The sequence below is a fragment of the Anomaloglossus baeobatrachus genome, chromosome 9 (genome assembly GCF_048569485.1).
Source record: "Anomaloglossus baeobatrachus isolate aAnoBae1 chromosome 9, aAnoBae1.hap1, whole genome shotgun sequence".
Classification (NCBI taxonomy): Eukaryota; Metazoa; Chordata; class Amphibia; order Anura; family Aromobatidae; genus Anomaloglossus; species Anomaloglossus baeobatrachus.
In genome coordinates this window covers 17,906,301-17,929,722 of record NC_134361.1, presented here as the reverse complement: position 1 = coordinate 17,929,722, position 23,422 = coordinate 17,906,301, and the positions used below count along the sequence as shown (strand labels likewise).

General features: G+C 48.0%; 1 long non-coding RNA gene across 1 annotated transcript; it reads right to left on the bottom strand.

The window, feature by feature from the left end:
- Positions 1 to 2,615: 2,615 nt before the first annotated feature.
- LOC142250285 (uncharacterized) lies at positions 2,616 to 23,296 on the bottom strand. Its single transcript, XR_012725167.1, has 3 exons — positions 23,168 to 23,296; positions 4,089 to 4,147; positions 2,616 to 2,912 (listed from the first exon to the last, which is right to left on the bottom strand). It is a non-coding gene; the product is annotated as an uncharacterized LOC142250285 (long non-coding RNA).
- Positions 23,297 to 23,422: the final 126 nt, after the last annotated feature.

The window sequence follows — 23,422 nt, the reverse complement described above, 5'->3', positions numbered from 1 at the left end:
AACACATGAGGCCATGATTTTATCATAGATGTAAATTTATGAACAGTCATGATACTAAATAATAATAGGAGTGTGGAGGGAAAGGGGGGGGGAAGGGAGGGAGGGGAAGGGAGGGGGAAAGGGGAAAGGGGAAGGGGAGGGGGATGAACATTGTGTATACCTCCACAGTAGAAACAAGAGACCAGTTCAGCTCACCAGAGTAGATAGGATATCTCAGAAGGTGCGATGCACGGAAAAATATCAGGCCGGTTCCTGAACAGAAGCAATCCAGATTAGGAGAAGACCAGCATCCGCAGATGGTATATTAAAACCTTTGCTTTATTCTTCCAAAAGTTAAAACATAGGCACTGTCCGGTCTACGCGTTTCGAACAAAAAATGTTGACACTAAGAACATTTTTTGTTCGAAACGCGTAGACCGGACGGTGTTTATGTCTTCTTCTAATCTGCATTACCTCCACCGTACCTGTATGGTGTATAACCCCAAAAATTAAAAAAGTCCAAAGCTTCCATCGAGGATTCTGTCATATATACATACACACACACACACACACACACACACACACACAGTATATATATTACATACATACATACACATACAAATTTATAATTGTTTCACTACCTTTGCACAATAAAAAAGATTTTACAAAATAGTCATATGCTTCGGTGTTGTCACATTCCAAGGTGAGTAACAATTTTTACATCTCAGAAGCTTTATGGCACAGCTAGTTTTTGAGTTGTAGTTTTCATTGTTACTAATTTCGTATCCCTTTATTTATTTTTGAGAAATGGAATAGACAAAAAGTAGCAGTTCTGGCATTATTTTTTAGCTTTTATTTCAACTATCAACAGGCAGTATAACTTCCATGATAATTGTATAAATCAGGTCACCGAGTGTTGTGATACCAAATATGTGTCAGTGAAAGGTGGTGAAGGAAGTATCATGATTTTGGGAATGTTTTCTGTAACAGGAGTTGAACCTCTCATACAGCTACAAAGCAGAGTAAATGCAAGTGTGAATCAGAACTTTCTTCAACAAAACATGGTTTCTTACTTGTGTTCATCACTCAGCCGGCAATTTACATGCAGGACAATGTCAGACAGCAAAATGGGTAAAGCAGTTCCTTGAAACAGAAACAGCCGCCCAGAGTCCTGATCTAAACTCAATAGAAAACTTTTAGAAAATCCTTGGTGATAAAGTTATGGCCAAAAACCCCACAACAGTCAAAGAACTGTGGAAGAGACTGGAAGAAGAGTGGACCAAAATCCCACCAGAGCAGTGTGAGAGACTAGTGATGTCCTGTGACCACAGATGTGTTAAAGTCATTCAAAGCAAAGGCTTGTACACAACCTACTGATTGTGACTGTTGTGACCGCCAGAACATTTAAGCTGGGTTTACACACTGCAACATCGCAAAGGACATCGCTGTAACGTCACCGGTTTTGTGACGCAATAGCGATGTCGTTTGCGATGTTGCAGTGTGTGAAACACATCAGCGACCTGGCCCCTGCTGTGAAGTTGCTGGTCGCTACAAATCGTTCAGGACCATTCCTAGGTCCTTTTTTTCCCGCTGTGCAGCATGCATCCGTGTGTTTGAAACCTTTACAACGACATCACTAGCAACTTCGAACCCAGCCCGTAGGCGTGCTATAGCGTTCCCTTTCCCGCCCCCTTACCTCCGATTGGTGGTCGCTGTAGCGTTTCTGATTGGTGGCTTTGACTGAATAGAAGGCAACTTAAAGCGTCCTTTGTTTCTGTTCTGTAGAACAACCTCGCTGGTCTTTGGGGACATGCGGTGACTGATCTTGTTTCTCTGTGCTACGGTCATTGCTGTTCTCTAATTATCATCTAATTCAAACCTCCCACTCCCGGATCCAAGACTTCTTCCGAGCTGCACCAATCCTCTGGAACGCTTTACCCCAAGAAGTTAGGACGAATCCCAACTTACTCAGCTTCAGACGCACCCTAAAAACGCATCTTTTTAGGGCGGCCTATTCACACTCCCTAATCAAATTCAATTCACATAGTCCTTCTACAACGTCTCACAACATAACCCCATGTTAAACTCCATGGCACCCAAATGCATCTCAAAGTTCTGGCCAATTGGTCCAGGCAGCCATTATCTATCCCCCATTTCCTTGAGATAGCTGGATTGTCATTGTAAATAAGCACTTGTACCTTGTCGCCCCCCATCGCATTGTAGATTATAAGCTCTCACGAGCAGGGTTGTCTTTTTTCCCTCTAGATATTGTATTTTCTATAACTGTTACTTGTTTGTATATGAACCTCCTGAATTGTAAAGCGCTGCGGAATATGTTGGCGCTATAGAAATAAAGAATATTATTATTATCATCACGTTTTGGGCAAAATAAAAGGTTTTATGTTGCCAAACTTTGGAACTTTTGTAAAACATTGTTTTAGTGGCATGGTGCACCCGTTACAAAACACCTTCCAATGTTGATCAATGTAGATTACAATATTTCTGAAAAAAAGCAAGTGATCATACATTGTTCTCTCATTTTGATCTGCAGAGTATATATTAGAAAAACATTTTAAACATACAGTATCATTTTGAAGTTGTCAAACCCTTTACAGGAAACCTGACATTAAGTCATCATGACTGGATGTTTTTCACTCAAACACTGCTACTTTTCAGAAAAAACATGCTATGAAAAGCAATTCAGGGATTATGTATCTTGTATGACCAGTATCTTGCACTCTCTTTCCACCCTGCTTACCTTGATTGATTCACTATAAACATACTCATAGGGAGAGACCTGTCAGTTATGGGATTGGGGCGGGGAGAAGCTGCTGGGCACTCGCCTCGTATTAGTCATCCCAGATATACATTTCCCGGCTGGGTTTTTCATGTTCCTTTTCTCTGAAATGCTGCAGTAAGTAAAACATGCACACCTGCAATAATACAGTCCATGTCTGATTCACAAAACCTGTGGTTCGAGCAGCAAACACTACTTTTTGTCTGTTCTTAAAAAATGGACGTCAGCCGGATCCATTTTTAACATGTGGAGTCTATGGACTATGGATCTGTTAACGGATTATTTATCATCCATTTGTTACAGATCTGTTAAGAAAACAACAAATGCAATGTTTCAAAATGCAAGTTCAACAGAAGGCTAAATAGCAATCCGTTAAAGGATCTGTTGTCTATAGACTCCCATGTTAAAAAAAAGGGGTCAGAAATCAGTTTCCCAATGGATCCATTCTAACGGATGACTACAGGACATGTAGACTCAGCCTTATATAGGTTGAAAAAAGACCTAGGTTCATCTAGTACAACCTTCATCCACCAATTATACATTTTTGTCACTAAATCATCCAGCCCTAATATAAAAGCTGTTATACTGTCTAACATTACTACCTCTTGAAATAGGGCATTCCACAATCTGATTGCTCTAACTGTAAAGAACCCTTTCCTATTTAGCTGCCGGAATCGCCTTTCTTCCACCCACAGTGAGTGCCCCCTGGTCCTTAGTATTGTCTTTGGAAGGAATAAGTCATGAGCCAGTCATTTGTATTGACTCAACATGTATTTATACATATAAATGAGATCTCCTCTGAGATGTTTTTTTTCTAAGCTAAACAAGCCCAACTTTTTCAACTTCTCATCATACAGGCGGCCTCCATTCCTTGTAATAATCTAGTGGCCCGCCTTTGAACTGATCCTAACGTTCTGACTATTCTTTTTAAAATGTGGAGCCCAAAACAGGATCCCATATTCTAGATGTGACCTTACAAGTGATTTATAGAGGGGTAACAATACGTTGGGATCACGGGATCTAATCTCTCTTTTTATACACCCTAAAATCTTTTTGCTTTTGCAGCTGCTACTTGACATTGAGTGCTGCTGCTCAGGTTACTTGTACCCAAAATACCAAAGTCCTTCTCTGGTTCTGTAGTCCTGAGTTTACTTCCATTTAATGTATATGCAGCAATAGGATTACTCTGTTGTAGGTGCATTATCAATTATATTTATCAACATTAAATCCCATTTGCCAAGTATCTGACCATATCGACATCTTACTCTTATTGAACTATCAAGGTCAGATTCCCTTAAAGTTGCATTCTTACCTTTATTAACAGCTGCATTCCTCCAAATATCTATTCAGTGAACTCGCACATAGCTTGTTCTGTGGGAAAAAAAAATAGATCCCTGAAAATACACTATGTATTACTTGAATGTGATCAGCTAAAATAGAGAAATGAATAAAAAATGAAATACTTTAGCAAAAATAATGCACGGTAATGACTGCCGGTCATTGTTCTTCCTTGTGCACCTCACTTCTTATGACTATATTATAAGTAACGCCTAAGACACATGGTATGAAAATCGGTGTGACTTGAGAGCGATAAAAAAAAAAAAAAAAAAATCACATTCCACTCGGACCAATTCTAGCCTGTGTGTCAGCGCATAAGAGCAATTATTTTCTCAGCCTTAATCGAGCCGAGAAAACAATAGCAGCATGCTGCGATTGTAATGTGATCCTTGTTTCTCCCGCACCCATTCAAGTCTATGGGGCGAGAGAAAAATCGTACTGCACTCAAGGACACCGGTTTACCGCAAGTGCAGGGCGAGAATGGCAATAGCCGGCTACGGAGGAGAGCGAGAAACCCCTCCCTCCCGTCCTCAGCGCCGGCCCTCTCCCCACAGCTGAGGTCCGCTCGCATGATCGGACCTCAGTCGCAGGGACACCCGCATAACACTCGGCTCTGCTGTACTGCCAGCGTGAGTCGACTGTCATGCGAGGGGATTGCAGTAATCCCCGTGTGGCCCCGGCCTAAATCTGCAGGTTAATTAGTATGAAACTTCTTCAGAGAATATTTCAAAGCTCAGGAGAACCACCTGCAATTAAGTGTTTTAGTAAAGTAAAATCATTATATGGAATTAACCATTATCTGATCAGAAGATGAAATAATAGGACTTGTTATAATGAAAGATTCTGTTTTATTAAAGGGGTTGTCTACGCGTCCTCGGGATACGTCATCAATATCAGATTAGTTGGCGGAAGCGCACAGCTCTGTGCATTGGGGGTGATCACGCTTTTCTGCGCATCTGACAATACAGAATCCACTTGAACAGAGGCCATATGGAGTCCAAAGTGACCATCTGCCTCATTAGCATTAGAGTGAATGAACGAACCATGTTTTTTGTGAATTTAGATGGAAACCTACATGCTCAGCATAAAGCAACACATAAAAGTGAAGTAAGCCTTAAAAATAAAAAATATACTGTTATGTACTAGAAATAAAAACCTCAACTCATCCTGCAAAAAAGAAGTCCTCAGTCAGGTTCATCATCTGTCAATAGAAAAAATAGAGGTAACATGTACAAAGGCACTGGAAAATGTATATGGATCCTCCAAAATTTCCAGCAAACTTAAAGGGGTTATCCGGCTTATTTTGAGCTTTTTTCATTATTACCCTATTGGCCTACATTGGGGCAGGTAAGTAGATAGTGACCACTTACCTGCCCTGCTGTAAGCCCCACTCCCCCGGGTCAGAGTGGTCATGTGACCACTCCTGCTGTGATTTTGCTGCTTCCGGTCATTTCATGTCAACATGGGCAGGGCCATGTTGACATGCAAATCTGGAAACAGCATGTCGCCTCCCTGCTGGGCTGTACAGTGCGTGGAGTCCCCGCCCCCTACCCTGCACCCTCCCACACATTCCCCCGCACTTCTGTGGGACCCGTGACCTGGGGGCGGGGCCTGGCGGCAGCTGCCGTGGTGTCAGCGCCAGCACCGGACCCCCTGCTCAGGATCACACATTCAAATGTAGCGACATCACAGATCACAGATGCCGGTATATTTGAAAGTGCTGATGAGAAGGAGCGCTGCTTCTCATCACTGTCCCGCTGTCTGTGCTCTCTTCAGCACAGCGGTGACGTCACTACTGTGCTGATATGGCCAGAGCACAGACAGCGCGCGAACGTGCAGGAGCGGCGGGGACTGAGGACGGGTGAGTATGTATTCCCTACATGTGTTCCCTATGGGGGGGGGGGTCGGTGCAGAGCGCCGTGTGTGTATGCGGTGCAGAGCCCGATGTGTGTATGCGGTGCAGAGCCCGATGTGTGTATGCGGTGCAGAGCCCGATGTGTGTATGCGGTGCAGAGCCCGATGTGTGTATGCGGTGCAGAGCCCGATGTGTGTATGTGTGACGCCCTGGGCAAGCCAGGGGTCACAGGTCATAACACCACCACACCCTACACCCCGGATAGGTACACCAAAGCTACACAAAAATCCTTGTTGCCTTCCTCCAGGGGCTGATGTCCACACCAGGGGGTGGGCCAGGCGGTTGGCTCCGCCCACCGAGGAGTTCACAGCCCTGGAGGCGGGAAAACCAGGCAGATCAGTTAGGGAGGTGAAGGAGTAAACAGTGAAGATAGAGTTTGGAGTTCAAAGTGAGAGGAGCAAGAGAGGAAGGAGAAGGAGGACAGTGAGAGTAGTGACAGAGAAAGTGACAGTTGAGAAAGCCTGAAGTTGGTCCGGGTGTGTGCCCCGGACTGAAACAGCAAGGTCAGCAGACGGCGGTGACTGTCTGCAGGAGAGGCTACTTGGAGGTTGCCGAAAGGACCGTGGACGGGTGGTGACCCGGCGGTACCGGAGCGGTATACGAAGAGAAGCCAGCACCATTGGCAGGGGCCTTTCGGATCCCGCCAAGGCTAGGAGTCGCCGTAAATTTGCCAAATACGTCAGTGAAGGGGACCTCTGGGTCTCCCAACAACCAAGTCCCGATTGAAGGCAACAGTCCGACCGTTAGAGAGAGACACCGCCACCGCCAAGGCACCAGTTTCTCAGGGCCAGTGCCTGCGGGCAAAGAGGGGCTCCTCCGGCACATATCCAAGCCGGGGAGCGGGTTACCGGTGGGAACCCATCGCTACCAACATAGACTTAGGTGCAGGAAAAGGGACCGACACCGTCAACTACGGGAAAAGCAACAGCAGCCGTCCGTGGGAACCGTCTTTCCAGCCGTGTGTTTTACTGAGAACTGTGTCACCGTCTCAGGCTGAGTGAGTACCACAGTGCCGTGAGGCACAGCGCTGCCCCCGCGTCCCTGCACCCCACCAAGCCCTGCACCGGCCCCGCCATCCTTCATCCCCCAACTCATCACTGGGCCCCAGGACAACCACCCCCTACCCACGGAGGGGAGAACTAACAACTTTGCTGCTCCCTGTCACCGCTCCCGGGATTCCCATACAGAGCAGCGGTGGTGTCCCTACAATCACCACAACCGTGGGTGGCGTCACGGACAATAAACTATCCCAAAAACCAAACCCCTTTCACTCACGGGCGAGGAGCGCCGCTCGAGTCCCCGGGATCCGGCCCATCGCTCAAGCCACAGAGCAGCAGCAGGCCGCAGCAGCAGCGGCAGCCGGACCCGAGCAGTGGGAGAGCGCAGCGTCCCCTCCTCCGCCCGCGACATATGCGGTGCAGAGCCTGATGTGGGGCTGTTATTTGCAATGCTGTAGTGATAACAGGTCAGGTGCTGGGACAGAATATACTGACAGGGAATGTGTGTGCAGGGGGCAGGCAGAGGGCAAGGCTGGACACTGGGGTGGGGCTAGACAGTGAGGCCGGGCGGTGCCAGCTGTGACTGGGAGGTTCAGCACAGGAAGTGGTCAGTTTGCTGGAGCTGAATGTAAACAAGGAGCTGCAGAGAATAAAGGGATAATTCAAGAGGAACAAAAGTTAGAAAACAAAAAATAACAATGTAGGGGTGATTTATATGACAATACAGCACAGATTAGCTTAAACTCAAAAATTTTTGTTTTGTCGGACAACCCCTTTAACTCTCCACACCTCGAAGTTCTGAAGTGTGCCAAAGCCAGAGTTACCATACACGTTTAAACTACTGCAGCTGGAGAAGCTCACGAAAAAAAATGTACAAGGTGCATGTCTCCAGAAACACAAGATGGGCAGATAGAATACAAATTAGGTGGGGTCAAGCCCATTTTTCAGATCCAGTCAAAGTACAGCTGTGTTGTGTGAGAATCGCCGCAGGCAGTGAACTGTGGTGAAGTCATGAGGTCACTGCAGATCACTGCAAGTAGGTCACACAGTAGTGTGGAAGAGCCAAATAACCATGGACCTTCTCAGCCTGATACCACCAGCTGTACCTTGGCTGGATATGAAAAATAGGGGATGAACTTACTCCTTTTTTTCAATTTTTATTTAAATAATTTAAAAAACTGTGTGAGATCCCCTCTATTTTTCATAACCAGCCAAGTTACAGATGATAGCTGACGGTTTCAGCCTGCAAATTTTGCTTTACCTGTGCTGGTTATGAAAATCAGGTGAAACCCCATATAATTTTTTTCTTAAATTACTTATTAAATCTGCTAAATAGCTGTACAAGCGATCTATCTCTAATTTATCTATCTTTGCAATCTTTTAGACAGAATAAACCATTTGAAGTCAGATAGAAAAACGATCAAGGTAAAAAAAAGCTGTTTGCTTTGTTCTTTCTACCTGAACTCTGATTGATATAAAAATCTGACTACATATTTGCAACCATAAAATAAAATTGGACCATGATCGTTTTTTCCCAACTTTTCCAAGGTAGCGTATTGGTACAATTAGGCTGGGGCCACACGGGGATTACTGCGATCCCCTTGCATGACACTCGGCTCACACTGGCAGTACAGCAGAGCCGAGTGTCATGCGTGTGTCCTTGCTACTGAGGTCCGTTCGTGCGACCAGACCTCAGCTGCGGGGGGCGGGTCGGCACTCAGGAGGGGTGGGAGGGATTTCTCTCCCGCTCTCCTCCGTAGCTGGCTATTGCCATTCTCGCACTGCACTCACATTACACCGGTGTACCGCGAGTGCAGTGCGATTTTTCTCTCGCCCCACTCATTTGAATGGGTGCGAGAGAAAGAGTCTTGCATTAAAATCGCAGCATGCTGCGATTGTTTTCTCGGTCCGAGTAGGGCTGAGAAAATAATCGGTCATGTGTGCTGACACACAGGCTAATATTGGTCCGAGTGGAATGCGATTTTTTTTATCGCACTCCACTAGCACCGTTTTTCTCGCCGTGTGGCTTAGACCTTACCCTTCATCAGGTGGTACTAGTATCACAATTTTGAAAATGTATGGATCCTGATCACTCTTCCATCTGACTCTTCATTTGTTTCAGTATCATCTGTTTTGCTATCCATGGGATGTCTGTATTTGATCCATGCTGCTAGAAAAAAAACCTGACTGTTCTGTGTGAGACAAGGTCCATGTGAAAACACAAAGGCGTGAAGACCCCCTATCAATTTTTATTAGTATGCTCTTGAACTTGCCTCTAGTATGTGTGATAACGGACACCACACTTCCAGGGAAAGGAAGGTGTGAAGGGGCCTAACAGATTGTTAGGACCATTATCTTCCTCTCTTGTGAAAATGAAAAAGCTTCTGAGCTAAAACAACATTTTAGAGTAACTATTTTTTTTTATTTTAGTGCCCAATGATATAAAATTCTGTGAAACACTTTTGGTGTCAAAATACATTTGAAAATGAAACACTTGAATCTAAAGCAGAAGATGAATGGAAAAAAAATAAAATCATTTCACTTTGTGTAAAAAAACCTATAAATACACCTGAAGGTTACAAAACAATTTTAATTTGAATAAATATGAATATATTTTTACTTAAAGTCCCCAGAAAAACATAAAAAATATTGACGTTGGCATCTTAAAGTTAATGTGACATTCAGAAGCCAAGATAGAGCTGGCATGTGTCTGAAAACCCCAAACATTTGCAATTGTACTACAATTTTGTTTACGGGCTTGTCATAAATATGGGTATAAAAAAAAATTGTGCTGATAACGCTTTACAACAAATTGGTACTTTTCAAATTGATTGTCAATGCCCATATTATTTGTAGGTTAATGGTCCATGGCTGTACGGATTAGAGGTGAAACCAAGATTTACTTACACGTTCACACAGCCAATGACAAATTTTTGGTGACATGACGTGCTAGAGGATTTCAAACTCATATATGCAGTCAAGCTAAGTGATGGCAGCACCCTCCCGCCTTACCTACTGAAAATATGGGCTGACATTGTCCTGTAAGTAAGTCCCTCTTTGGGAAGAGGATCCAGAGTTCTTGTTCCAGCGTCTTCCTTTTGACTATGCATGTCTATTTGTCTCTGCTGCCCTCCTGTGGCCTCTACCCCCCAGTACATTGCACCTATTATGTGGATTTGCTGTTTCTTGTCTAAACTATTGCATGAAACATTTCGTTATCACGTGAAGTATGCCAATCTTTACATCAGACTCTGCCCTTCTACTTAGCTAACTACAATCACCTGCACTAGATTTTAATAATTTAAGAAATCTTGCACAAGCAGATTTAGTGCAGCATAATGAGGCATAAAACATTGAAAAGAAGGGAATTTTGTTTACTTACCGTAAATTCCTTTTCTTCTAGCTCCAATTGGGAGACCCAGACAATTGGGTGTATAGCTACTGCCTCCGGAGGCCACACAAAGTATTACACTTAAAAGTGTAAAGCCCCTCCCCTTCTGGCTATACACCCCCCGTGGGATCACGGGCTCCTCAGTTTTAGTGCAAAAGCAAGAAGGAGGAAAGCCAATAACTGGTTTAAAGACAAATTCAATCCGAAGAAACATCGGAGAACTGAAACCATTCAACATGAACAACATGTGTACCCGAAAAAAACAAAAATCCCTAAGAAAACAGGGCGGGTGCTGGGTCTCCCAATTGGAGCTAGAAGAAAAGGAATTTACGGTAAGTAAACAAAATTCCCTTCTTCTTTGTCGCTCCTAATTGGGAGACCCAGACAATTGGGACGTCCAAAAGCAGTCCCTGGGTGGGTAAAATAATACCTCGTGATAGGGCCGTAAAACAGCCCTTTCCTACAGGTGGGCAACCGCCGCCTGAAGGACTTGTCTACCTAGGCTGGCGTCCGCCGAAGCATAGGTATGCACCTGATAATGTTTGGTAAAAGTGTGCAGACTCGACCAGGTAGCCGCCTGGCACACCTGCTGAGCCGTAGCCTGGTGCCGTAATGCCCAGGACGCACCCACGGCTCTGGTAGAATGGGCCTTCAGCCCTGAGGGAACCGGAAGCCCAGCAGAACGGTAGGTTTCAAGAATTGGTTCCTTGATCCACCGAGCCAGGGTGGATTTGGAAGCTTGCGACCCTTTACGCTGACCAGCGACAAGGACAAAGAATGCATCCGAGCGGCGCAGGGGCGCCGTGCGGGAAATGTAGATTCTGAGTGCTCTCACCAGATCCAACAAATGCAAACCCTTTTCATACCGATGAACTGGATGAGGACACAAAGAAGGTAAGGTGATATCCTGATTGAGATGAAAGGGAGATACCACCTTAGGGAGAAACTCCGGAATCGGACGCAGAACCACCTTATCCTGGTGAAACACCAGGAAGGGAGATTTGCATGACAGCGCTGCTAGCTCGGACACTCTCCGAAGAGACGTGACCGCTACTAGAAAGGCCACTTTCTGTGAAAGACGAGAAAGGGAAACATCCCTCATAGGCTCGAAAGGCGGCTTCTGGAGAGCAATTAGAACCCTGTTCAGATCCCAGGGCTCTAACGGTCGCTTGTAAGGAGGGACGATATGACAAACCGCTTGCAGGAACGTGCGTACCTGAGGAAGTCGTGCTAGGCGTTTCTGAAAAAATACAGATAGCGCTGAGACTTGTCCTTTAAGGGAGCTGAGCGACAAACCTTTTTCCAAACCGGATTGCAGGAAGGAAAGAAAAGTAGGCAATGCAAACGGCCAGGGAGAAACTCCCTGAGCAGAGCACCAAGATAAGAATATCTTCCACGTCCTGTGGTAGATCTTGGCGGAGGAAGGTTTTCTAGCCTGTCTCATGGTGGCAATGACTTCTTGAGATAATCCTGAAGACGCTAGGATCCAGGACTCAATGGCCACACAGTCAGGTTCAGGGCCGCAGAATTCAGATGGAAAAACGGCCCTTGAGACAGCAAGTCTGGTCGGTCTGGTAGTGTCCACGGTTGGCCTACCGTGAGGTGCCACAGATCCGGGTACCACGACCTCCTCGGCCAGTCTGGAGCGACGAGAATGGCGCGGCGGCAGTCGGACCTGATCTTGCGTAACACTCTGGGCAACAATGCCAGAGGTGGGAACACATAAGGTAGCCGGAACTGCGACCAATCTTGAACTAAGGCGTCCGCCGCCAGAGCTCGGTGATCGTGAGACCGTGCCATGAAAGCCGGGACCTTGTTGTTGTGCCGTGACGCCATTAGGTCGACGTCCGGCATCCCCCAGCGGCGACAGATCTCCTGAAACACGTCCGGGTGAAGAGACCATTCCCCTGCGTCCATACCCTGGCGACTGAGGAAGTCTGCTTCCCAGTTTTCCACGCCTGGGATGTGAACTGCGGATATGGTGGATGCCGTGTCTTCCACCCACGTCAGAATCCGCCGGACTTCCTGGAAGGCTTGCCGACTGCGTGTTCCTCCTTGGTGGTTGATGTATGCCACCGCTGTGGAGTTGTCCGACTGAATTCGGATCTGCTTGCCTTCCAGCCACTGCTGGAAGGCTTGTAGGGCAAGATACACTGCTCTGATTTCCAGAACATTGATCTGAAGGGTGGACTCTTCCTGAGTCCACGTACCTTGAGCCCTGTGGTGGAGAAAAACTGCTCCCCACCCTGATAGACTCGCGTCTGTCGTGACTACCGCCCAGGATGGGGGTAGGAAGGACCTTCCTTTTGACAATGAGGTGGGAAGAAGCCACCACCGAAGAGATTCCTTGGCCGCCTGAGAAAGGGAGACGTCTCTGTCGAGGGACGTCGACTTCCCGTCCCATTGGCGGAGAATGTCCCATTGTAGTGGACGCAGATGAAACTGCGCGAAAGGGACTGCCTCCATTGTTGCTACCATCTTCCCTAGGAAGTGCATGAGGCGTCTCAAGGGGTGCGACTGGCCTTGAAGGAGAGATTGCACCCCTGTCTGTAGTGAACGCTGTTTGTCCAGCGGAAGCTTCACTATCGCTGAGAGAGTATGAAACTCCATGCCAAGATATGTTAGCGATTGGGTCGGGGTTAGATTTGAGTTTGAAAAGTTGATGATCCACCCGAAACTCTGGAGAGTCTCCAGCGCAACGTTCAGGCTGTGTTGGCATGCCTCTTGAGAGGGTGCCTTGAGAAGTAGATCGTCCAAATACGGGATCACAGAGTGACCATGAGAGTGCAGGACTGCTACTACTGCTGCCATGACCTTGGTGAAGACCCGTGGGGCTGTCGCCAGCCCGAAAGGCAGAGCTACGAACTGAAGGTGTTCGCTTCCTATGACGAAGCGTAGAAAACGCTGGTGCTCTGGAGCAATCGGCACGTGGAGATAAGCATCCTTGATGTCTATTGATGCTAGGAAATCTCCTTGAGACATTGAGGCGATGACGGAGCGGAGGGATTCCATCCGGAACCGCCTGGTTTTCACGTGCTTGTTGAGCAGTTTTAGATCCAGAACGGGACGGAACGACCCGTCCTTTTTTGGCACCACAAACAAATTGGAGTAAAAACCGTGACCTTGCTCCTGAAGAGGAACGGGGGTCACCACTCCTTCTGCCCTTAGAGTGCACACCGCTTGCAGAAGAGCATCGGCTCGGTCGGGAGGTGGAGAAGTTCTGAAGAATCGAGTTGGAGGACGAGAACTGAACTCTATCCTGTACCCGTGAGACAGAATGTCTCTCACCCAACGGTCTTTGACCTGTGGCAGCCAAATGTCGCCAAAGCGGGAGAGCCTGCCACCGACCGAGGATGCGGAGAGAGGAGGCCGAAAGTCATGAGGAAGCCGCCTTGGTAGCGGGTCTTCCGGCTGTCTTTTTTGGGCGTGACTGAGCCCGCCAAGAATCTGAGCTCCTCTGATCCTTTTGAGTCCTTTTGGACGAGGAGAATTGGGACCTGCCCGAGCCTCGAAAGGACCGAAACCCGGACTGTCCCCTCCTCTGTTGGGGTTTGTTTTGTCTGGGCTGAGGTAAGGATGAATCCTTACCCTTGGACTGTTTAATGATTTCATCCAAACGCTCACCAAACAGTCGGTCCCTAGAAAATGGCAAACTGGTTAAGCACTTTTTGGAAGCAGAATCTGCCTTCCATTCCCTTAACCACAAGGCTCTGCGTAAAACCACAGAGTTGGCGGACGCCACTGCCGTACGGCTCGTAGAGTCCAGGACAGCATTAATCGCGTAAGACGCAAATGCAGACATTTGAGAGGTTAAGGATGCCACCTGCGGAACAGATGTACGTGTGACCGTGTCAATCTGTGTAAGACCAGCTGAAATAGCTTGGAGTGCCCATACGGCTGCGAATGCTGGAGCCAACGACGCGCCGATTACTTCATAGATGGATTTCAACCAGAGCTCCATCTGTCTGTCAGTGGCATCTTTAAGTGCAGCCCCATCTTCCACTGCAACTATGGATCTAGCCGCAAGCCTGGAGATTGGAGGATCCACCTTGGGACACTGGGTCCAGCCCTTGACCACGTCAGGGGGAAAGGGATAACGTGTATCCTTAAGCCGTTTGGAGAAACGCTTATCCGGATAAGCGTGGTGTTTCTGGATTGCCTCTCTAAAGTCAGAGTGGTCCAGAAAAGTACTTAATTTACGCTTGGGATACCTGAAATGGAATTTCTCCTGCTGTGAAGCTGACTCCTCCACAGGAGGAGCTGGGGGAGAAATATCCAACATTCTATTGATGGACGCTATAAGATCATTCACTATGGCGTCACCGTCAGGTGTATCCAGATTGAGAGCGGTCTCAGGATCAGAATCCTGATCAGCTACCTCCGCCTCATCATACAGAGAGTTCTCCTGCTGGGACCCTGACCAGTGTGATGAAGTCGAGGGCCGCTCATAGCGAGCTCGCTTAGGCTGTCTGGGACTGTCGTCCGTGTCAGAGCCGTCACCCTGGGATGCATGTGACACCCCCGGAGCTCGTAGCTGTTCCAACTGAGGGGGACCAGGGATCAATGATTCAACAGTGCCCATGGTCTGAGTTACTGGTCTAGACTGCAAAGTTTCTAGAATTTTAGTCATAGTCACAGACAATCTATCAGCAAAAACTGCAAACTCCGTCCCCGTCACCTGGACAGTATTCACAGGTGGTTCTCCCTGGGTCACCTCCAGCAGAGGCCCCGGCCGAGCAAGTGCCACAGGGGCCGAGCACTGCACACAATGGGGATCAGTGGAACCTGCCGGTAGAGCAGCCTCACATGCGGTACAAGCAGCCTAGAAAGCCTGTGCCTTGGCACCCTTGCTTTTTGCGGACGACATGCTGTTGTCTCCTCTGAGCAATCTAGGAGTATATAGCCAAGAATCACCAGCGACCGTACAGGGCAATGTATAGCATGCAAGCATAAAAATACAATGTACACTTCGGCACTAGTGGGGTCAGCCCTCGAGGGCTGCTTACCGCCCGCACAAAAGCGGGTATGTGGTCGCCAGAATCCCGTGTCTGGGTCTCCCCGAACTTGTCTCCCTTCTCCAGCTCAGACTGCACACAGGAATGGCAGCCGGCGTTCTGTGAAGAGGGGCGGACCGTGGGCGTGCCTCAGACAAAGTGCGGGAAACTGGCGTCCCACTGTGCCCAGTGTGAGGGCTGGAGTATGTAAAGTAGACTCCAGCCCTCGGCGCTGACGTTCTGTACCGCGTCCCGCGGGAACGAAACGAAACTAGGCCGCAAAAGCCGGGGACTCGAGTAATAAGCGCGGCCGTCATATATGCACGGCCAGCGCGGAAGTCCCCGGCGCACCACAAGTTCCAGCCGCGCCGCAGTGTAAAACTAACAGCAGCGGCCGGCGCGGCAGTTCCCAATACATTTACTCACTCAGCAGAGCTGTAGTTAGTAATGGCACAAGCGCGCAGCGCTGGTGTCCCCGGCGCACTAACACACCCAGCAATGCTGCAGTGTGCGCGCGGTCTGTACGGGGACACAGAGTACCTTGACGTAGCAGGGCCTGTCCCTGACGATACTGAGCTCCATATCCAGCAGATTCTCCAGGGGCTGTGGATGGAGCACGGTCTCAGTGCCTGGAGACCGGTAAAATCCCACTTCACCCAGAGCCCTAAGGGGGATGGGGAAGGAAGCAGCATGTGGGCTCCAGCCTCCGTACCCGCAATGGGTACCTCAACCTTAACAAACACCGCCGACAAAAGTGGGGTGAGAAGGGAGCATGCTGGGGGCCCTAGTATGGGCCCTCTTTTCTTCCATCCGACATAGTCAGCAGCTGCTGCTGACTAAACAGTGGAGCTATGCGTGGATGTCTGACCTCCTTCGCACAAAGCATGAAAACTGAGGAGCCCGTGATCCCACGGGGGGTGTATAGGCAGAAGGGGAGGGGCTTTACACTTTTAAGTGTAATACTTTGTGTGGCCTCCGGAGGCAGTAGCTATACACCCAATTGTCTGGGTCTCCCAATTAGGAGCGGCAAAGAAAGATGCCTATTAGAGCAAAATCCAAGGCACAGAAATTCAGCTTTTACTAATATGTAAATTAGGTCCAAAAGTGCAGTGGTCGGTGTGTGACGCCCTGGCAAAACCAGGTAGTCACAAAAGTTGTACATCCTCCTTGTTACCACCAGAAACCCACACTTAGGCATAACAAACAGCCATTAAAACCTAGTCACCCCCTCATGATAATAAGGACACACCAGTGGGTGGGATCAGGCGGATGAAAACGCCCACCTAGGGGCCCTGAGGTGTCTGAGGAGGGAACACAAGAGTTGAGTGTTGACAGTTGAAGGGAGAGGAGCGAAGTGTGCAGTGTAGTCAGGGGTAGTAGCCCTTAGACTACCCGGCTAGGTGGCAGACAGTGAACAGGGCCACAGGCGACAGAGATCCGGTCTCGGGAGACCTAAAGTGGACCAGGGCAGGGTTGTAGCCCGCCGGTGCCGACAGCGGCAATCCGGTCTGTAGGCCGTGCACAGTCGGGGTGCCTGGACCCTAGGGCGAGGAAGGTTGCAAGCCCCTCTCCAATTAACCAGCCGGGGACAAAGTTCCAGACTTTGTCCCATTAACTGCCCAGATAGAGCGATACGGAATCCCAACGCGGGGGATAGGGTGTCCGTCAGAACCCAGTGAGATCCCAAGGGTCAGCTTTCGCGGGCCACAGCTCCCAACACACACAGAACTGGGAGTTGACTTCTCCGTTCCATGCGAAGTCGTCCAAAAGGAAAGACAAACACAAAGTGCAGGAGGAAGGGATACCTGTTCATTAACCTGGGTGCGGGACCAGAATGCACCCTCCTAAGGCAGCCGGCCACTGGCAACTTTGTTTACTACTGGACTTGTGTGAAATTACTGAACTGGAGTACACCATTGTCCCCCGATCCAGCCCGGCGCGCCACCTCCAGCAGCCATCACTTCTGTGTACCGACACAGGGCCCCGGGACTACACCTCCCCTACCCGTGGAGGGGATTCCACCAGCCCCGGGCGACCCATCACCAGGCAGCGGCTGTGTCACCATCCCTCACCGCAACCCACGGGTGGCGTCACAGACACAACAACTCCCCTGTAAATATCCCCGACGGTTGTGAGGACGGGCTGCCGTGCAAGCCTGGGTCCGGTCACCACTCGAGCCGCAGCAGCGCACCCGGATCCGAGCAGGTTTCCCGAGAGAGAAGCGGCAGCGGCCCCCGCCTGCAACAGGTGTAAAAGTGCACTTGCAGTCATCAGCTCTTCTTCGCTTCTCCCCGTTACTTGACTGACAGTGGAGATTGACAGGGGATCTAGAGCATAATGTCACCTCTGCTCTCTCTTGGCAATCAGATGAGAAACTGTGAAAAGAAAAGCTCAATAGGGTCTTACCCCAAAAAAGGGGAGGAAGATATGTAATAAAAACACACTCACCTATAATGGCTGTGCCAGTCACAACCACTATACAGGCATATATAAGATCCAGGTCCAGGCAGCAGTCCCAAAGTTGGATGATAACAGAGAGTGATAGAAAAAGGGTCTTAATTCCGCGCCAAGGACTCAAAGGATCCAGGAAGAGATTAATGCTTCTTTAATAACATGCACAAGTCTACGCGTTTCTGGAGACACAGCTCCCTTCATCAGGACATTGGCAAGAGAACATCAAATCTCTTTTGATGTTCTCTTGTCAATGTCCTGATGAAGGGAGCTGTGTCTCCAGAAACGCGTAGACTTGTGCATGTTATTAAAGAAGCATTAATCTCTTCCTGGATCCTTTGAGTCCTTGGCGCGGAATTAAGACCCTTCTTCTATCACTCTCTGTTATCTCTCTTGGCAATCAAGAAGGGAAGGCACCAGCGGGCAGAACAAAGAGGAGACATAAACTGTAAGTGCACCGATACACCCAATATTGCACTTGTGTAATTAGTTTATATATCAATAAAAGCCGAATTCCAGGGCATCAGCTGTCATTCTAATAAGCTTTTTGTCATGCTACAATTTTTCTATATCCTACCCTAGCAAACTAAATCTACTTCTGTAGATTCCTCTGTTGCTGTGTAGCACTTTCCTGCCCAATACTCATTTTGGCTTATATTTTAAGCATAAATATTTTTTTATCTAGTCGCTGCTTATTTTCAGATGTCATTCAGACACTCTTTTTACTTTTCCTCTGCAGTTTCCTGGAGAAACATCTCTCTGGTGGTCTAATAGCTAGGATTCAGCTCCCTCACTTTCACAGACAGGGTATGATTCACAGACAAGTTTTCTTTTCTCCCCCATTTGAAGCATTAACTTTAAAATCTACACCTACTGATACTACTTCATTACTACCAAGATGTGAATTTGCCCTGTTTCCCTGAAAATAAGACAGTATCTTATATATTTTTTGCCCTAAAAAAGGCACTGGGTCTTATTTAATTTTACCCCCCAAAAATCCAGATCCCCATTCTCATGATCGTCAAACTTACCAAACCCTGTGTGGCTCCCAGGTCCTCCTGTGATCTCCGGCGGGTGCTCACAGCAGGTATGCTCCACGCCGTCCTCCCCTGCTTTTAGCCGACACATACATCAGATCACAGACACGCACACTCACACATCAGATTGCATACGCTCACACATCAGATTGCATACACACCACATATCGCATATACAATCGCGCGCGCAAACTCACCACTTCCAGGCAGCAGGGGAATCTCTTGTTTCTATTGATACGTTCCATCCGCAGGTCCTGAAAGCGCCACTGCATAGTGTCACATGATGTTCCCACCTGAAGGTCCTGGAAGCTCCAGTGCACAACATCACAGGTCCTTAAGTGGCTGAAAAGCAATTGATTTTGCTGGATGTGTTGAGTATGTGTGTGTGAAATCTGATGTGTGATTGTGTGTGTGAAATCTGATTGTGTGTGTGTGTGTGTGTGTGATTTGATGTGTGTGTTCCACCACAGGTTCTGCTCCCAGTCGGCGTCTCGTGAGAATGATCATGGGGTCTTCTCTCTTCTGGGGGTATCTGCTTCTATAATGAAGTCTCCTGCAGTATCTTTAAAGGGAACCTGTCATCAGAAATTTAGCTATAAAGCTAAAAGTTCCCCCCTCTGCAGCTCCTGGGCTGCATTCTAGGAAGCTTCCTATAGATTTTGTGTCACCTTTTATCCCAAAATAAACACTTTATAAACTGGCACCTTTTCGTATGTAAATTTCTTAATTTTCCATGTGGGCGGGCTGCCTGATGTACGTTGCTGTTCCTCCATCATATTTATGCCGCCCCCGAACGCTGAATTTGAAAGTTCAGGACACCGCCCCTGGGTGCCCGTGGTCCAGCGCATGCGCTGTTCCACTGTAGCGGTGCCGTGCACTGTGTGCACGTGCGACCGCTGTGACGCTTTGCGCGGTCACGAGGTTATGGGCGGCGCTGTTAGTGTCATCAGTAAGTGCCGCCCATAACCTCGTGACCTCGTGCTGAGCATGATGGGAAGGAGGGGACGTCCGGGCATCATTCCTCCAGCGCTTGCGCATAACGCTGGAGGAATAGGGGAAAGTGCGGTCACGAGGTTATGGGCGGCACTTACTGATGACACTAACAGCGCCGCCCATAACCTCGTGCCCGCGCAAAGCGTCACAGCGGTCGCACGTGCACACAGTGCACGGCACCGCTACAGTGGAACAGCGCATGCGCTGGACCACGGGCACCCAGGGGCGGTGTCCTGAACTTTCAAATTCAGCGTTCGGGGACGGCATAAATATGATGGAGGAACAGCAACGTACATCAGACAGCCCGCCCACATGGAAAATTAAGAAATTTACATACGAAAAGGTACCAGTTTATAAAGTGTTTATTTTGGGATAAAAGGTGACACAAAATCTATAGGAAGCTTCCTAGAATGCAGCCCAGGAGCTGCAGAGGGGGGAACTTTTAGCTTTATAGCTAAATTTCTGATGACAGGTTCCCTTTAACTTTCTTAGCTGCATGGACACTTAATTATTGAACCGCGACTAGGTCCTTTTTTCGGGGGATGTCTTATATTTAGGCCTTGCAGAAAACTCCTACTAGGTCTTATTTTCGGGAGATGTCTTATTTTCGGGAAATACGATAGGAACCGTAATCATACAGTTTAGTTGTACTTCGCACTTTGCCTCCTTCTATATTGACAGCCCTGGCTTAGGGTACCGTCACACTTAAGCGATGCTCCAGCGATCCCACCAGCGATCTGACCTGGTCAGGATCGCTGGTGCGTCGCTACATGGTCGCTGGTGAGCTGTCAATCAGGCAGATCTCCCCAGCGACCAGTGACCAGCCCCCAGCGACACGTGGAAGCGATGCTGCCCTTGGTAACTAAGGTAAATATCGGGTAACCAAGCGCTTGGTTACCCGATATTTACCTTGGTTACCAGAGCACACGGCTTAGCGCTGGCTCCCTGCACTCCTAGCCAGAGTACACATCGGGTTAATAAGCAAACCGCTTTGCTTATTTACCCGATGTGTACTCCGGCTACGTGTGCAGGGAGCAGGAAGCCAGCACTGGCAGCCTGAGAGCGGCGGACGCTAGTAACCAAGGTAAATATCAGGTAACAAAGCAAAGCACTTCGCTTGGTTACCCGATATTTACCTTGGTTACAGCTTACCGCAGGCTGCCAGAATCCGTCTTCCTGCACATTCAGATCGTTGCTCTCTCGCTGTCAAACACAGCGATGTGTGCTTCACAGCACGAGAGCAACGTCCAAAAAATGAACCAGAGCAGTGTGTAACGACCAGCGATTTCACAGCAGGGGCCAGATCGCTGCTCAGTGTCACACACAGCGAGATCGCTAATGAGGTTACTGGTGCGTCACAAAAACAGTGACTCAGCAGCGAACTCGCTAGCGATCTCTCTATGTGAGAAGTACCCCTTACCTAAAATCAGTTATCTGAAGATAACCTGCCATCATGACACTGAGTTGTAGCTGCACCCCTGTCATATAGCGAGCAGTGTTAGCTTGGAGGTTATTGCCTGCTGAGATCACATTAAGATCACCTGAAAAGATTAGCTTATTTTAAGGTCATCCTGAAATTTCATTCGAAAGCCAAATATCCCACACTTATCTTTTAATCATAATGATTATAGTGTTCTAATTTTTTTGTAAAAGATATTGGCTGTGAATTTTTGATAAGCTGTCCAGAAAAAATAAAGTCAAATTGGCACCGCTAGTTGTCAGATACAGAAGTGTATAGATAAAAAACCTGACGGCACTCCCAAAACTGCAATGTGAACGGGTGCATAACTGAACATGACATAAAATAAAAAAAAAAAAAAACCAGTTTGCACTCTGCAATGCTAAAGCATGAAAACCATAAATGTAAGTAAATATGCATTACTGCTAAAGGAAACCTAAGAAAAAATGAGATATTTAGAATGCAAAAAGGGCCATTTGTAGATCTGCCCAGTCACAGAAGTGAGTGCCTTATCAGCCAAATGGTACATGTAGTAACACAGTTCACATTATTATCTTTAACTGCATCCTGACACTGGAGGTTCTGGTAGATCCGCTATCAATCCTGACCTTGTGCATGAGGCAGGCTCAGGAGCCAAGCCTGCACCACACCCCGCAGATGCTGGCTGTGTTAAGCTACTTTCACACATCCGGTTTTTGCTCTGCGGCACAATACGGCACTCTGCAGAAAAAACGCAACAGTTTTTTTTGCCGCCGGTTGCGGTTTTTTTTGTATAGACTTACATTAGTGCCGTATTGTGCCGCATGGGCTTGCGTTCGGTCCGGTTTTTGCCGCATGCGGCAGATTTAGCCGATGCCGCGGCCGGATCGAACGTTCCCTGACACGTTTTTTGCTCCGGCAAAAAATACCGCATCCTGCCGCTGCGGCGCATTTTTCAATGCATGCCTATGGACGCCGGATGCGGAAAAAAACGCATCCGGACGCCGCATGCGGTTTCTTCCACTGCGCATGCTCAGTAGCGTGCCGCAACCGGAAAAAAACGGACCGGCCGCATGTAAAAACGTATGCAAAGGATGCGGTGTTTTCGCCACATCCGTTGCATAGGTTTCACAGCCGGATTGAGCCGCAGTGCTCAAACCGGATGTGTGAAAGTAGCCTTACACAGCCATTACCTGCCTCTCTGCGGTTAACCCTTTAAATGCCTTTGTCAAGGTAACGTGGCAGTCAGGGTCCTACTGAAAGTCCCGATGCCTCTATAACGATATTTCTGTGAAACCTCAACCTGTATCCGGCTCTAATAACAGGCCTGGATTTTCTCTGGAATATAGAAGAAGTGATCAGACGATCGCAGGGTGTAGCGCCCCCGAGGGGACTAAAAAAATGAGGTAAAACTGTGGAATTTACAACCTTTTCCCCCATTAAAAATAAATATGTAAAAAAAGACAGACATACTTGGTAATGTCGATGCCGGAAAAATCTAACAAAATATAAAATTAATTAACTTGTACGGTAAAAGTCATAAATAGGAAAAAAAACTATAAACACCAAAGTTGCAGGTTCTTGGCCGCGGCAACTCCACTAAAAAAATGCAATAAAAAGCGAGAAAAATATTGTATTTGCTCCGAAAACGTCATCGATAAAACGTTGACTTGTGGGGGGGGGGGGGGCGACCGGAAAACGAAACGTCACCGGTCCCAGGTGCGACATACACGAAAAAAAAAACTTTCATTTTTTTCAACACATTTCTTCGACCCGGACAATCACGACGCTGCGTTATCTTTTTCGCACAATGAAGCCGATTTGGCGGCCGGTTACCTCATAAAATTGTAATAAGTTATGAAGCAAAGTTTAATCTCTTTCACATTAGGATTATTTTGTGACGCTGCTCGTTTCTGTCGGTTCCTCTCGTTTCTGTCGGTTCCTCTCGTTCTCCCCGCGCGCCCTCCCGTCATCACCTCACAACTCCGGATTTACCACACTCTGAGGCGCTGACGCGAATCATCGTCCTGGCATTCTCATTGGCTGCCTCGCGTCAGCTGACCTCCCCGCGCTGCCTTCTGGTAAATGCAG